General features: G+C 40.7%; 1 protein-coding gene and 1 pseudogene across 3 annotated transcripts in view; one reads left to right on the forward strand and one right to left on the reverse strand.

The window, feature by feature from the left end:
• Window positions 1-15,882, reverse strand: part of Cachd1 (cache domain containing 1) — a 229,200-nt gene that overhangs the window by 125,262 nt on the left and 88,056 nt on the right. The gene's annotated exons all lie outside the window — the stretch shown is intronic.
• LOC103732489 lies at window positions 12,947-14,257 on the forward strand (annotated as a pseudogene).

Genomic DNA, 15,882 nt, shown 5'->3' on the forward strand with positions numbered 1-15,882 from the left:
GGGCACGGTTCAGTTGTGAAACATGCTTAGCATGAGTGAGGCTCTGGGTTCCATCCCCAGCAGCAGCCACCTAAGAGAATGTATGTAAATGTAACAGTAAATACTGTGCACATAAAGAGTATAAACATGTACACAGAATACTACTCATATATGTAAACAACATGTACATACTGTATGCACATATTTACACACTGCTTTTTTAATGTCTCAGAAAATACATTATATAAAAGGAATGAGTACACATGTGCATCTGAGTGTATATAAACAGGATTATCTCAGCTATCTCAACACCAGACACATACACTGGCTAATGTACAGTATGTACCTCTGAGGTCGGCTGGTCTATATTTAGGACAGGAATTTAAGCTTTCACACATGCAACTGTACATATTTTAACTTCCAAACATATTACAAGGATATGGGACATAGGCTTCAAATGTATTTTCCTTAAAGCATAAATAAGATTGCTAAAAGCTTCCAATTCCCAGTAGTCAGTTCTTACATGTGACACAGAGAGCTGGAGGGGTGCCTTCTCTGATGCCTTGTTCACCCAAGAGCTAGATGAGCAGTACCCGAAGTGTCTTTGATTACTGACAGACCCGAATACAGGAAAGCACTCTGGGAGTCTTGAGCAATATCAACAGGCTGCCTAATCCTCCAAGGAAACTCTAACTTTGCCAATCACAGGTACATGCTAAGAACGTCAATCCATCTCCACACCTTGGCATGTGACAGAAAGGACACATGCTCCATTATACTTTAATCCTGCCTGCTGAGGCCAACAGCTGCAGGTTTTCACTCACCCAATTAATTCAAAGTTGTTATTTAAAGGATATTTATTTTAAAACAAAATGAGATTCCCAATAGTCCAATAGAAATTCCACAATGACAGAAATTATAATCGACTGTCTTAAGGTTATGTTAATAATGGAATAAATGATGAATTGTTAAGAAAGGCAACAGTGTCATCAAGGACTTCCTTCATTTTTATATCTTGTTTATGTTCCTGCAGAACAACCCATTAGTAATCTATCAGTTCTTCATAAGGCTCCAGTATAGCCTTGTGATTTATGAGCGCTAAAAGGCCGTGGCTATCGGGATTGGAAGGCACCCGCCACCATTGTTTTACCCTTGTCAACTGAGCATTTAAGCTTCATCTTTCCCTCATTTCGCAGCTAAGTTTCATCACAGTACTTACAATGTTTAGACATGTTATTTATCTTACAGTACTTGATGGGTGAGACCCTCAGGAGAGAATAAACTATCTTTCTTTTAAAAATGGAAAACATATCGAGAAATTTGCACGCAAAGCAACTCCGAAAGGGTTTACATTTGTGGGTTTTAGCAGCAGACCACTCTGGCTGAAATCCCGTTTCTATCACCTAACTCAAGTTTGACTTTGGGAAATTACTTAGGGTTTCAGTCTTAATTAAGTCCCTGAACTCTAATATGGAAGAATCAAATAAATATGTGTGTGTGTGTGTGTGTGTGTGTGTGTGTGTGTATGTACCACAAGACCATGTAAAACTTTAATAACTCAAATGAAGTAGTATTTGTTATGAACACAAGCTACCATGCTGAATAAAAAATCTTTTCCAACACTTCATAATTAACTGTGTATGAATTATTCCATACATTTTCCCTTTATTAGAAGTCTAGAAAAATGATTTTCTCAGAGACAGCCTTTCTATCTCCTAGGGTGTCACTATCTAGATTAGCAAGATCTATCAAACACGTGATCAAATGTCTCCTGTGATTAAACAAGGTCCTTGGAATAAGCTTTTTATTTCTCCTCTTTGAATGCCAGCGTGTAATAAGTCCTCCTCAACAGACATTTGCTGAATTCCCTCCTCACCTGCCTACCACATTCCAGAGGCATGCCCAGCATCTGCCTCCTCACTGAGCTCAGTCTAGACTAGCTGTCTATCCTTCTGTATCTTTAAAACACTAGATAGTGAACAATTCTGATGCAGTTCCTTGACTCAGGAGCTTAACTTCTAGAAGGAACAATTTTTGTTTTTAGTGGAGGTAACAAATACAATTTTTTCCCTATAATAAAAATGCTTCATCCAAGGCTGGCAAGATAGCTCAGTGAGTAAGGGCGCTTGCTGCCAAACCTTAGAACCCACATGGTGGAAGGAGAGAATGGACTCCTCCAAGACCAAAATCCCATTGCCCCAATAAATAAATGTAAAAAAAAAAAATTTAAGATTAAAATAAATAATTTTCCTTAAAAACAAACAAACAAACACAAAAACAAAAAACAACCTTACCCAAACTTTAAGGACAGCCTCCTGATCACATTTTTTTTTTTAAACATTATTTAGAAAACAAATTGAACCCAGCCTGATCTAATCCCAGCTACTTGGGAAGGAAGGAGGGTGGCAAGTTCAAGGCCTGCCTGGACAACTTAAGGAGACCTTGTCTCAAAACAAAAAGTAAAAAGAGTGCTGAGGGTTCGGTGAGATGGTTTAGTGGGTTAAGGTGCCTGCTGCCTAGGCTGATGGCCTGAGTTCAATCCCTGGGACCCACATGGTCCTTCATATACAAAATTAACAAATAATATAAAAATAATGATGTAAAACAACAACAAAAACTATTTTTTAAAGGGGGGTTGGTGATATAGTTCAGAGGTCACAACAGCAATCTAGATAGCTAGATACCTAGCGATTAGATAGACAGATAGATAAATGATAGATGATAGATAGATAGATAGATAGATAGATAGATAGATAGATGATAGATTTAATTTTGCTAAATTTTGATTTAGCATTGTGTAATTGTTCATAAACCTTTCGTTTTTTCTTAAATGGTTAGATTATTTTAAAAATAAAACTCATTATAAATTCTACTATAGAGAATAAGTAAATTTCTGGAGAAAGGAAGGGGGTAGGACAGAAGCTGGGCTTTACACTTCAACAGTGTCTACAGTGCTTCCCCCAGACTTCAGGAACAGAAATCTGAGACTGTAAGGGATCATTCAATCTAAATGCACACAAACTTGAGATTGAATTCTCTACTCTCTTAGTTGGGTAACTTTGGACAGGAACTTTCTTTATGCATACTTTTCTTTACCTCTAAGCTTCATACAGTTGTTCTTGAGAATTATCAACCCATACAGCAAATATTTCTGAGCATATAGCATATATTACAGAAAAGTGTCTTTAACAGTATGGAGGGGTTATCAAAGAATAAAATTCCCTGCCCTCATAAGAAAGTAGATAATGAAAAATATAAACATGGATATAAGTCCTAAGTGACAGTTTGTAAGGAGATAAAGCAAAAAGGGAGGTAAGAAGAGAGATACAATGAGCAGAATTCCTAAGTGTGTGGTGACACCTCTCAATAAGAGGCAGCATTTGAGCTAAGACTACATATGCAAGGGAGCAAGCGATGTAAGTCGCTAGGTGAGAAAACTTCAGCACTTAGTTAATTTATTCAATAAATGATGCTCATTATTACCATAGCCAGTACAATATAAGCAAAGGAAACATGAAACTGGGATTTTTAAATCCTGGCTCCAGGGTAAGAAAGATGGCTCAGTGAGTAAAGGTTCTTGCTACCAAGCCTGATGATCTGAGTTCAATCCTTAGACTCCACAGAGTAGATGGAAAAAAAAATGACTCCCACAAGTCACATAGCTATACACACACACACACACACACACACACACACACACACACCCGGCTCTTCTACTCGCTATTTCTATAAGGCCTTGAGCCTTTTGTAATTATTAATTCTCTGAGACATCCTTTAAAGAGAAATGAGATAAATAGTAACACCTGCTCTTCTTACCATGCCCTAAAAAGATAATAAAATATGGAAGCACACATAAAATCAGCAAGAAATAAAAATATCTACAACTATTACTTCTCAGACTACCTTTCCAAAATAACGGATTACCATCCTGGCTTTCTCACAAAATACCCAGGGATTTGATATGTCTAGTCTAAGGTGAGAGTTTCTAAGATGAAAAGATTAACTTCTTTTCTGAAGAGTCAGACTTAGAATAGTAAGAGTTAAAACCTTAGACTGATATCCAATCAGGAAATCGAAATACTGTCAACCAGTAAGACTTGCTGGGGTTCAGGTTGGGCAGAAAAGCCGTGTTTGCTTTGGTCTTTGGGTTGATTCATTGTAAATGCCCCATCTGTGTGGTTTTATAGCACCTCTCAACCTTTCTTTTGACTTCCTACAGATTTAGTGCATTTCATTAACTAATTCAACAAACTTCTAGTGAACACTTATAATAGACACAGAGCCAAGTTGGATCTGGGCAAGGGAGTGAACTAAACCAGGATTCTGCCTGAACAAATCCTCTGGGGACAAATGGGGAAGGTTGGGGCAAAGAAAGCCTGGAATCTGCCTATCCACCTCTGGGATTCCTCCAGTCTGGACAAGTCTGAGCCTTGAGCAGATTTCACTGGGTAATCGTTAACAAAATGAGAACCTGCAGGCTGCCACATTCTGGAAATAGGAATATTGAGCTGCAAGAGTTATCTCTAGTCAATTTTCAACCAACATTTATTAAATGTCTGCCTAGTGTCCTGCTCTGGATGCCAGACTCCAAAGACAATGTCTAGGGCTTCATTCTTCTCTTTTGAGACAGGGCCTCATGTATTCCAGTTTGGCCTCACACTTGCTATGTGGCAAAGGAGGACCTTGAATTTCTAATCATCCTCTTTACGTCCTGAGTGCTGGGATTATAGGCATACCCACCATGCCCCATTTATGGTAATGCTTGGAATCTAATCCAGGGCTTCGTGGAGGCAAGCAGTATAGGAACTAAGCTACATCTGCAGCCCTGCACTTCATCTTCTTGCTTTTCTTTGTGTCCAGTGCACAGTTTAAGAACATAACCAAACATTCTAACAGGTGAGCTACATCCCTAACCCTAGCCTTCCTCTCTGTTTCTTTTCTTCTTATACTCCAGTACACATTTTAACAACATAACCAAACTTTCTTACGGTGTGGAGTGTTTGTAGGAACAGAAATAAAAAATAGAAACGAAAAAAATTAACATAAATCCCAAGTCCAGTTTCACATTCTCAGTCAGTATGACTTCTATTTAAGACTTCCACAAGACCCTCCCAGGGCCTTCCTTTCTGTGGTTATTTTCTTTTGGGAAAATTCTCTTTTTACAGACCTTTCCTTCTAGGCCTCACCCAAGAGAGCTTACATCACAGAGTAAGTTATCTTCTCCTTGGTTTGCCTTTATGCTGACAATTATCACTTTTTAATATTCTGGAAGCAGACCACAAAATAATGAATGCTCACTGCATGCCAACCACTGTCTCTTAAGCAACCTTTCAACCTATCTTTATTTTATAGACACTGAAAACAGTCTATCAAACACCAGACCAGAGTTCTACCTGGACCTTGAGTCTTCTACAGCAAACAGTAAGAGGCTTTAGCTCTCCATCTGAAAGCCACTCCTACTGGGGCTGTCCAAAGGCACAATGAAGGTTCCTAGGCTTTCTGGACTTGTCTCCAGGGTCTCTGGTTCCTTCCAGCTGAAAAGCTTTACAACACGACACTAGTGAGGACTGACGATTTAGTAAGGGGAGTGCTCTAAGACTGCCTCTCCACGCTTAGTGTCTTCAAAGAAGAGTCATCTGCTGTGGGAAGGCTGCAGGTTGAGCACCTTCCTGTGAAACAGATTTAATTTTGTGAAGTCAACATCTCGCGCCATATCCTCCATGCAGGTGGAATCCATTTTACTACTTTGATGCTTCTTTCATGTCTTGGCCCTGAGTTTATACTTGACTGAAAGAATAATTTGACACATTAATACCAGCTAAATATCCTTTGCTTATAAAACAAGTACGTTTCTTTTTCGGTATGCTTCAGTAAATGATATTTAGTGGAACGAGATCTTTCAGGAAAAATTCTATTTATCAAATGGTAATTTAGAAAACGAAGACATGTGTTACCAGAACGTATTTAAGTCATAAAAAGTGTGCTGAAACACCCTTGGGGTCAGAACTATATCTAGGCACTTATCTTTATCTGTGGATAAACTGAGCTGAAATGTAAACTGCTGTCCAAGAGACAGATTAAGTTGGAGTCCCATAAAGTCCACTGCCTGTTAAAGAAACAAATGAAAATACTCCACAGAAGAATATAACAGAACGCACAAAGTTTTTACAATATCATGATGCAAATTGTTGGTGTGTGTGTGTGGCGGGGGGGTAGGAAGGTGGAGTGCAGATAGGAGAGGGGGATCTAAATATGATCAAACTATATTGTAGGAAATTTTCAAAATTCAATTTAAAAGGGGGAGAAAAGATGCAACTTGCATGGCTTTGTTTTCTTTTTTAACATGTCAAGACAATTAATGGTGTGACTAATTTCAATGGCAAAGTGCTTTTCTAGCATATATAAGGCCTTGGGGTTCAATCTCTAGCACTACACACACAAAAAATTAAAGTTAAAAGTCACAAATCAGGCATGGTGGTGCATGCCTTTAATCCCAGCACTTGGGAGGCAGAGGCAGGTGCATCTCTGTGAGTTCAAGGCCAGCCTGGTCTACACAGTGAGTTCCAGGACAGCTGGGGCTACAGGGAGACCTTGTCTCGAAAAGGCAAAAAAAAAAAAAAAAAAATTACAAAGAGGACGCGAGGAACTGGAGAGGGGAGTCAATGGTTAGGAGCAAAAATGGGTCAATGGTTAGGAGCACTTTCTGTTCTTCCAAAGGAGCACCCACATAGCGGCTAACAGCCAGCTATAACTCCAGGTCCTGGGGCTCTGACATCCTCTGGCCCCTGGAGGACACCAAGCACACACATGGTGTACTTACATTCATGCAGGCAAAACACTCATACACATAAAATATGAATAAAATCTTAAAAATAAAATCAATACTAGAAGGCATGCTAACCTTCATTGTGTATGGGCCAGTAATGAAACCTTATTAACAGGCAGAAATAAACAGAATTAAAGGTAAAAAAACAAAACAAAACAGAATTCTACCATTTATAAAGGAGGGTTTTTAGTAACATTTTCAGCAAATGATAAAATTAGACAAAATAAAAAGTAGTTCAACATGGATGATTAGAACAGTGCCAACAATCACCTTCTAATTCTGTGTACATATAAAGATGCTGACAACTTCAATCATTTTGCTGATGTTCACTTGGTATATTTAGCAAGTTGGATTGTATAATGGGCAGGCATGAACCCCAACTCTCAATAAATTCAAAGGAACTGAAAACATACAGCATATATTCGCTGACCACAGAAAATCAAATTAAAACCAATAACAATCTAAAGGAGGTGAAATGTTTTAGAAATTGAACAACATACTTCAAAGTGATTAATGGATCAAAGGAATTACAAGGAAAATTAGAAAATACTTTAAATTAAACAAGAATGAAATATATTGTCAAACTCTGGGATGTAACTAAAGCAGTATACTTAGAGGTTAAAAAAAAAAAATCAGTGACCTAATGATTCAATTTAAAAAGCTTTAAAAACAGCGATGCTGATCTAATGTATACAGAGAAATAAAGAATGTAAATCTGTAAAAATGAAAACACACAAAAGAAAATTAAGGAAGCCAATCTGATGGTTTTAAGAATGCGTTATGATTAGTATGTTTCCTCTTTACTTTCATTCACTGTCTGGCTGAAAGTTTATTCATTTCAATCCATTTTTTTCAAAGAATGGGCCAGCATTTTATTTTATTAATTTTGTTCTGCTGTTCTTCTCCTGGTCCATTGATATTAAAAAGGTAATAAAAGTGTTATAGATGCATTTGTGTCAACAAATTTTAAAACATAAATGAAAAGGTTAAATTCCTTGGGAAAAGTAAAAGCAACTTACCACATTTGACACAAGAGGAAATGAAAAATCTTAAGCAAATGAACACACACAAAACCACCATTGGTACTAGCAATTGCCCACCCTCTACACCTATTTTAGAAACTGAACATGGGGCTGGAGAGATGGCTCAGTGGTTAAGAGCACTGGCAGATCTTGCAGAGGACCGAGACTGGGTCCCAGGACCCACATGGCAGCTAACAACCATCTGTAACTACAATTCCAGGGGATCAGATGCCCTATTCTAGCCTCTACGGACATTGCATGCATATGGCACGCATACATACATACAGGCAAAACACTCATACACATAAAAGTAAATAGATCTTTCTTAAGAAGATTTTTAAAAGAAATGGAATGATCAAATTCCTCCCTACAAAGAAAACTTTACATTGGGATGGTGCTATCATGAACTCTGCCTATCATCTAAACAAACAAACAAACAAATCACACCAACCTCACATTGCTTCAGAAAATAAAGGAGGATTAGTTCCAAACCAGTATCATAAAGTCAATACCATGTAACAGGAAGGTAGTAAGTACTCAGTGGCTCAGGGCAAAGGAAAACAGTAATCTGGGGGAGCAATATTAAATCCACTGATCACATCGCAAGAGAAGACATCTAAGAAGACTTGATGGAGGTGATATCCATGGGGAGACATGACACAATAAATAGCCCCTGTGCCAAAGCTCCAAGGGAGGAACAAGCTAAAAGATCAGTCAAGAAGGTGGAAGGAAACAAAGGCTCACATGACTCTTAGTTACATAAATGAAGACAAAGGAATTAGCAGCAAGAAGATCCTACTGATGCTGCAAAGGAAACAAATAGGATAGCGGGTAGAGAGTAAATGGGGGTCAAGAAGAGGGTCTTCTGTGAGTTTAACACAGGAGGAATATCTAGTTTCCATCTGGTGGATAAGACCCCAAGAAGTCAGGGTCAAGTGTAGAAGGAGGAGCAGGCTAAGGTGTCGGCTCACTCCCTCTACAAATGGGACTCTCACCACATCCCATTTCAAAAGAACTCTGCCGTCAGTCCTTCCAAACCACTGGTGCTGGCAAGTCAACAGCTTCTGAGTTATTAACTACGAAAATATATTTGCCATTTTTTGTAGAGTCAATTATCCATATAAATAGTTCCAGAGGTAATTGAGGAAAAAGGATCAAAACTTTGAATCAAGTTCTGACCCCTTTAGGGACTTAATCCAGCACTCCAGAAATCCTGGCTGTTTGTCTCTTCTTCAGCGCTTTGCCTTTAGGGAATCTATTTTGCTACTGTTTGGGCCACTTGCTCAAAAATTTATTTTTCTTGATTCCGATTCACTTTCATTTAATGCCCGTATGTGTACATGCAACTTAATTTCTTGTATTACTCAAAGCTGGTGGCTATGAGAGGTGCTCCTCCCAAGAATGTGTACAGTAGACTTTTCTTTCTCCAAGGCTGCTATCACAGTCTTGACAGGAAAACTACACACAGAAAACTAATCAAAGACTTAAAACACATCGTTAGGCAATTTAGACCCAGGCTCTGAGGGTTAATGCTAAAGAAATAATGAGTAAAAGCAAGGAAAATAGTATGCCAGAGAGAATTATGTGGTAAGAGTCAAGAATCTCAAAATGGTTTTTATTAGTGTTAATTACTTTGCTCCCTTAACCAGAGATATTAACAGCACATTAGATTTCCTGCCAAGTTGCACAAATAAGATTTGACTCTTAAGAAGATCTTATAAGTGAAAAACTGAAGATGAGAATCATTGGGCTTTAGTTTTCATTAACTCAAAGGGAAAACAGGAGAAAATTTATGTCAGGAATGTAAATAGTAGGGGGAAAAAAGTGTGTGTGTGTGTGTGTGTGTGTGTGTGTGTGTTTGCAAATACCCTCCCCACTTCATCAGCAGATTGTGTGTTAAAACTGACAGTGTGGGAACTGGGGATGGAGCTCGGTTGGTAAAGTGCTTGCTTAGCATGAATGAAGCCATGGGTTCAACTCTTAGCACTGAGTACAGCCAGGTATAGTGGTACATTCCTGTAATTCCAGCATTTAGGAGGTGGATGTAAGAGAAACATTAGTTCAAAGTCATCCTCAGCTACCAAGCAAGCTCCAGGTCAGCTTGGACTCTATGAGCCCCTGTCTTTTAAAAAAATTTTTTGATTTCCAATGCCTCTGGTCTCCTGAACTCACCTACACATACACACACACTCAATAAACTGTTTTGAATAAACTGTTTTTTACTTCTCAAACACATCCAACAATCAATTATAATTATTCTTATAATTAAGAGAAGAGTGGCATGAATGGGAATAAAACTGAGAGAGACACTGAATCCTCGAAGTAAAAGCAGGAAACCTGGGAAGAAAACCAGGGCCAAGCTTTCATGCTAGAGTGTGGGCACGATCTGCAGGCCTTGAGCTTGGATCGGGAAGACAGCCAGCACAGGACTCCAGGGGTGAGGTGAACCCTAGGGCATGGCCAGCAGGACAAACCAAGAAATGGAAAGAGGAGTGGCGCTACCTCACCAGATTTTTAAAACTTGTTATAGTGCAATCAAGGGTTGGAAAGGCAGCTCATCGGTTAAGGGTGCTCTCTGCTCTTGTAGAGGACCCCAGTCGGTTCCTAGCACTCTCATGTGTGGCTTAGAACTCTCTGTAACTTCAACTCCAGGGAGATTCAATGCCTCTGGTCTCCTAGGGCACCTGAACTCACCTACACATACACACACAGATACACACACATACATGTAACTAAAAATAAAATCTTACAATAATAATTTAGTGTGATACTGGCACAATGACAGATTAACAAACCAATGGGATCGGATGAAACTTGCACATACATGGAAAGTCCTCTAATCACAAAAGATACAGTAAATAAATGGAAAATGGGCAGACTATTCAATAGATACTGATGGAACGTTTAGAAATATTTGAGGGGAAACCCAAAACTGAATTGCTATTTCAAATCCAATCAATTCCAGATGGACAAGTCTGAAATACAAGAGGTAAGCATTTTGGAAGATAATAGAGCAGAATACTTTGATATCTTTAAAAGTAGAACTTCTTTTTTGTAGAGGCACAAGGCCTTTTAAATGTTTTATTATTACATGTATTTATTTACTGGGTGTTTGCACAAATTCTATAACACGTGAGTGGAAGTTTGAGGACAGCTTGTGGGATTTGGTTTCTCAGTTTTCAGTTCTCTCCTTCCACCACGTGGGTTCCGGGGATTGAACTCAAGTCAATCATCAGGCTTGGTGGCAAGTGCCATCACCTGCTGTGTCATATTGCCAGCTTTCACAGAACATACAAAGCAGAATAGCAACAGTTAAAAATTAACTTACGGGGCTGCAGAGATGGCTCAGTGGTTAAGAGCACTGGTTGTTCTTGCAGAAGACCCAGGTTTGAATCCTAGCACTCACATGGTAGCTAACAGCTGTCTGTAACTCCAGTTCCAGGGGATACGACACCCTCTTCTGACCTCAGCAGGCATTGCATGACATGGGTGCATTACATACATGCAGGCAATACACTCATACACATAAAATAAAAATAAATAAAATATTTTTTAAAAATGACTCAATAGCTGAGTGTGGTGGCGCAAGTCTGTTCCAGTACTCAGGAGGCAGAGGTAGGCGGGTCTCTGTGAGTTCAAGGCCAGCCTGGTCAACATAGCGAGTTCCAGGTCAGCTGGTACTACAAGGAGATCTTGTCTCAAAAACAAAGGCTCAAAATTTCTAATGTTAACTGGGCATGGTGGTTCATGTCTTCCTTTAATCTCAGCAAAATCAGGTAGATAAGTGAGATCAGGGCCATCCTGGCCTACATATCAAGTTCCAGGCCAGCTGTGGCTACAGAGAGACCCTGTCTCAAAAAAAGAAAAAACAAAAACAAACAAAATCTGATTCTTTAAAAGATATAGATTAAGCAGACAAGTCAAAACCTAGCAGAAAATGTTTATGAAACTTAAATATGCAAGGCAGAGTGAGCATGGTTATTTTTAAAGTCAATTTAAAAGATGATTCCTCATCATCTCTGGACATTTTTCAGGTCATTGAGAATCGCCTACAGATAGTGGCTGCTCTACTAGAGAGCAATGTAGTATCTTCATCTTCACAGAATCTTCTCTTTGGCTACTGCTGATTTAGAATGTAGGCAACATTTCTAAAACAATTCAATGGAGAATGCCAGAAAGGCATCACCAGACATGATGTAACAAAATTCCTAAAAATAAAATGAAACACCGGGTGTGGTGGAGCACGCCTTTAATCCCAGCACTCGGGAGGCAGAGGCAGGCGGATCTCTGTGAGTTCAAGGCCAGCCTGGTCTACATAGTGAGTTCTAGGCCAGCTGGGGCTACAGGGAGACCCTGTCTCAAAAAGACCAAAAAAATAAAAATAAATAAAAAATAAAATGAAACAAACAAAAAAATAAAAAATAAAAAATAAACTGGGCCTATAATTCAGAAACAGCACTTGCCTTGTATGCAGGAGTCCCTGAACTCAACCCCTGGCACTCAGAAAACCAAAAGCAACGATAAACATGTAAAAAGCCATTTCAATCAAGTTATAACCTTTTAGATACCTAAAACTGGCAAAGACTAAAAAATCAGAAAATATCAAGTATTGGACAGGATACCCCTCAGGAACTCTGTAATACTGTCCCAGGAGAGTGGGGCCAGGGCCCAGGGCCACCACTATGTGGCACTTGGGCTTTCTCCAGTAATGCTCAATATTGAACTTAGTAATTCCAATCTAGTAAGTGACTCTTCACTGGAGCAGATCAGTCCCTCACTTCTACTTAGAGAACTGGAAAACACATGGCTACTCATATAGAACACTCGGTCCTTCCAGCACTTAACTGGAAGGGAAAATAAAGTCCCTGTGATTAAAGAATTATCCTATCTACATTGTATGGAAATGTGAACAAAAATGAAAATAACAGGAACAATCTAAACAAAATCAATTATAAAGTGGATCTATACATTTATTGTATATATTGTAAGACCACAGAATTAAAAATTATAGGGGCAGCCAAGTCTTAGCCTTCTCGGAGTTAGGCCTGGGCAGAACTGGCCTTATTCTGCCCTTGGGTGCAGGTTTCTCCCTGTACCCTGACACCCCCAGAACCTCATCATGGACTTCCAGCATCATCCTTGGGGCAAGACCCTGGGAACGTGGGTGGCCTCCCCCTCCTCCAAAAGCAATCTGGATGGCCAAGGGTGCCTGCAGCAGCTGGCCCTAAAAACCGCTGACATTAACAGGGACCCATGTTTTTTGAAGAACCATCCTGTGAATGCAAACTCTGTCTGACACTGCACAACAATGAGGGGAGCTACTTGGACTACACCCAGGAGAAGAAACGTCAGACCAACCTGGCCTGGCGGGCTGCCAGCGAGGCCAAGACAGCGCCTGCAACCAGCGCCGGAGAAGGTCACGGTGGAGGTGAAGCTCGTGAGGATCGAAAACCTGGGCTACAAAGTGACTAAGCAGAGGGGTACGGAGGTGGGCCAGCAGAGCCTGTTGATCTAGTTCGACTACCCTGAGATGGCTGATGGCATCATGCACCTCTTCCCATGGGCCTACAAACAAAGGATCGAGTCCCCAGACCACCTCTGGCAGTGCGAGCACAGGCAGCCGAGCCCTACGAGACCATCACTTTCAAGGCGCAGAGCCTGGAGACAGACAAGGCCAAGGGCAAGTTCTGGATCCACTGAAACCGGGAGATCAAGCAGTTTTTCCTCCAGTTCCACTTTAAGATGGAGAAGCCTCCCAGCTCCGCCCAGCTTCCCTGCTGGACTCCAGGTGTCAAGCGGCCCCACTCCACCTATGAACGGCCTGCCCCCTCAGCCACCGCTGCCAGATGTCTTGCCCCTGTTACCTAGCGACCTGCTCCTATCCCCCATGTCCCCAACTGGACCTGCTTCCTCTGGACCCTCTGGATCTCCCGAGATGCCCCCACGGAGCTCCTGGGGTCTACCCTCCAGGCCCGGTGGTCCACCTCCCCACATCTGGAGTATATCCCACAGCTCCAGGGATCCACCCTCCAGCTCCAGTGGTCCATCCACCAACATCTGGGATGCACCCAGATGCACCCATCTGGGATACCCTCCAGCCCCTGGGGTGCACCCACCAGTCTCACGAGTCTACTCACCAGACACTGTTGTGCACCGATCAGCTACAACAGTCCACCCTCCTCCATCAGCTGGGGTTCACCCTCAGCCTCCAGGAGTGCACCCACCTGCTCTGGCAGTGTACCCCCCCCCGCCCCAGGAGTTCAGCCCCTGGGGGTTCACCCCTTGGATCCTGAGGTGCACACAGCTCCCATGGCCCCATATTGAGGCCTTGCTCCCATCCCAAGGCCCTGGGAACATTCCCTTCCTCCCCCGGCAACTGAACCCCCAGTGGCTCTGGCTATGTGTGGCCTTCCCTTCCTACATACCCTAACCCTTGGAATTTTGTCTTTTGTCCTGAGCCCATTAAACAGCCTCCTTCGTGGGGTGGGTGTGTGGTGGAAATTATAGGGGCTGGAGAGGTGGCTCAGGAGTTAAGAGCCATCTTGCAGAGGACCTGGCAACTAACAACCATCCATAACTCCAGTTCCAGGGGATCTGATACTCTCTTCTGACCTCCATGGGCATTGTACAACATGGGTGCACTCATACACATAAAGTAAAAAAATAAATTCTAATGAACTTTAACTGCAGATATCAATATAGGTACTTGCAAAGAATTAACATCTAGTAAAAGAAACAAGATACATGAAGATAAACAATAATAATCTTATAAAGGACAAAAATAGCCAAACTAGAAATTAATTTGTGGGTAATATAAAACAAACCAAAAAGCCAAAAAAGGGAATCACTAATGGAAAATGAAAGCAGCTTGGCTGTTTAAAGGTGGCCCACACCTTTAGTCTGTTTCTTTACCTATACCTATATGTTTTACACATCTTTACATGCTATATAAATTTCACAATTTTGAAGAGCCAGCTTAATTACTAGTGTTCTGAAGATTGAAGGAGATAAATGTGTGGATGATTTTGGCGAGACGTTTTATAGAACAGGAAACATGACAGATTTTATCCTGGGCACTGTCCAATATCATGGGGTCCAGAATTTCTGAATTGTTTATTTAAAATTATCATTATTGTGGGTAAGATGTGTGTGTTTTCATGCATATTGAGACATGTGTGTGGAGGTCTGAGGACAACTTTGTGGAGCTGGTTCTCTCCTTCTACCTTTAAGGGGGGTTCAGAAATCAAATTTAAATCAGGCTTACATGATAAGCACCTTTACCTGCTGAGTCACCTCACTGGCTCCTCTGTATGTATAGTTTTTGACCAAATGAAGACGATAATCCCAAGGGGAGGGGATCAGGAGTCTTATTAGTATAAAATGGGGTAAGTCTCATTTTAGTGAAAATTTTCAATAAACATGTAACCATATACTTTTATTGTTGTTAAACTGTTCATGAGGCTGAAATGATCTAAAAATCATGTAATAGGAGAAAAAAATGTCAGGACTTGTACGTATTAAGATTTAGGCTAGGGGGCTGGAGAGATGGCTCAGCAGTTAAGAACCCTGGTTGTTCTTGCAGAAGACCCAGGTTTGAATCCCAGCACCCACATGGCAGCTAACAACTGTCTTCAACTCCAGGATCCGACGGTCTCTTCTTACCTCTGCAGGCATTGCACAACACGGGTGCACTTATCTACATGCAGGCAATACATGCATACACATAAAATTAAAATAATAAATAAAATATCTTTTTAAAGATTTAGGCTAAAAGGTAGTGATAGAATTATCTCCGGATGCAAGCTAGAGAGAGGACATAAGACCCACTTGCTTAGAATGCTCCTAGTAGGCAGAGTGGAGAGGGTGCAGAAGTTAATAAGTACATCCTGGCTTAGCTTCAGGAAGACTGCTTTGACAGTCAGTGATAAGATGCACAGAACAGACTGGGGACTTCTCTCTCGGTTCAATTTTTGAGATGGAAACAGTTTGGCAGACTCCTGTCAGATTAAGATTAGATAACATACATTTGTGCCAAACTGAGTTTTGGAAGATGCA

Source organism: Nannospalax galili, unplaced genomic scaffold (assembly GCF_000622305.1).
Source record: "Nannospalax galili isolate Female #2095 unplaced genomic scaffold, S.galili_v1.0 scaffold553, whole genome shotgun sequence".
Taxonomy (NCBI): domain Eukaryota; kingdom Metazoa; phylum Chordata; class Mammalia; order Rodentia; family Spalacidae; genus Nannospalax; species Nannospalax galili.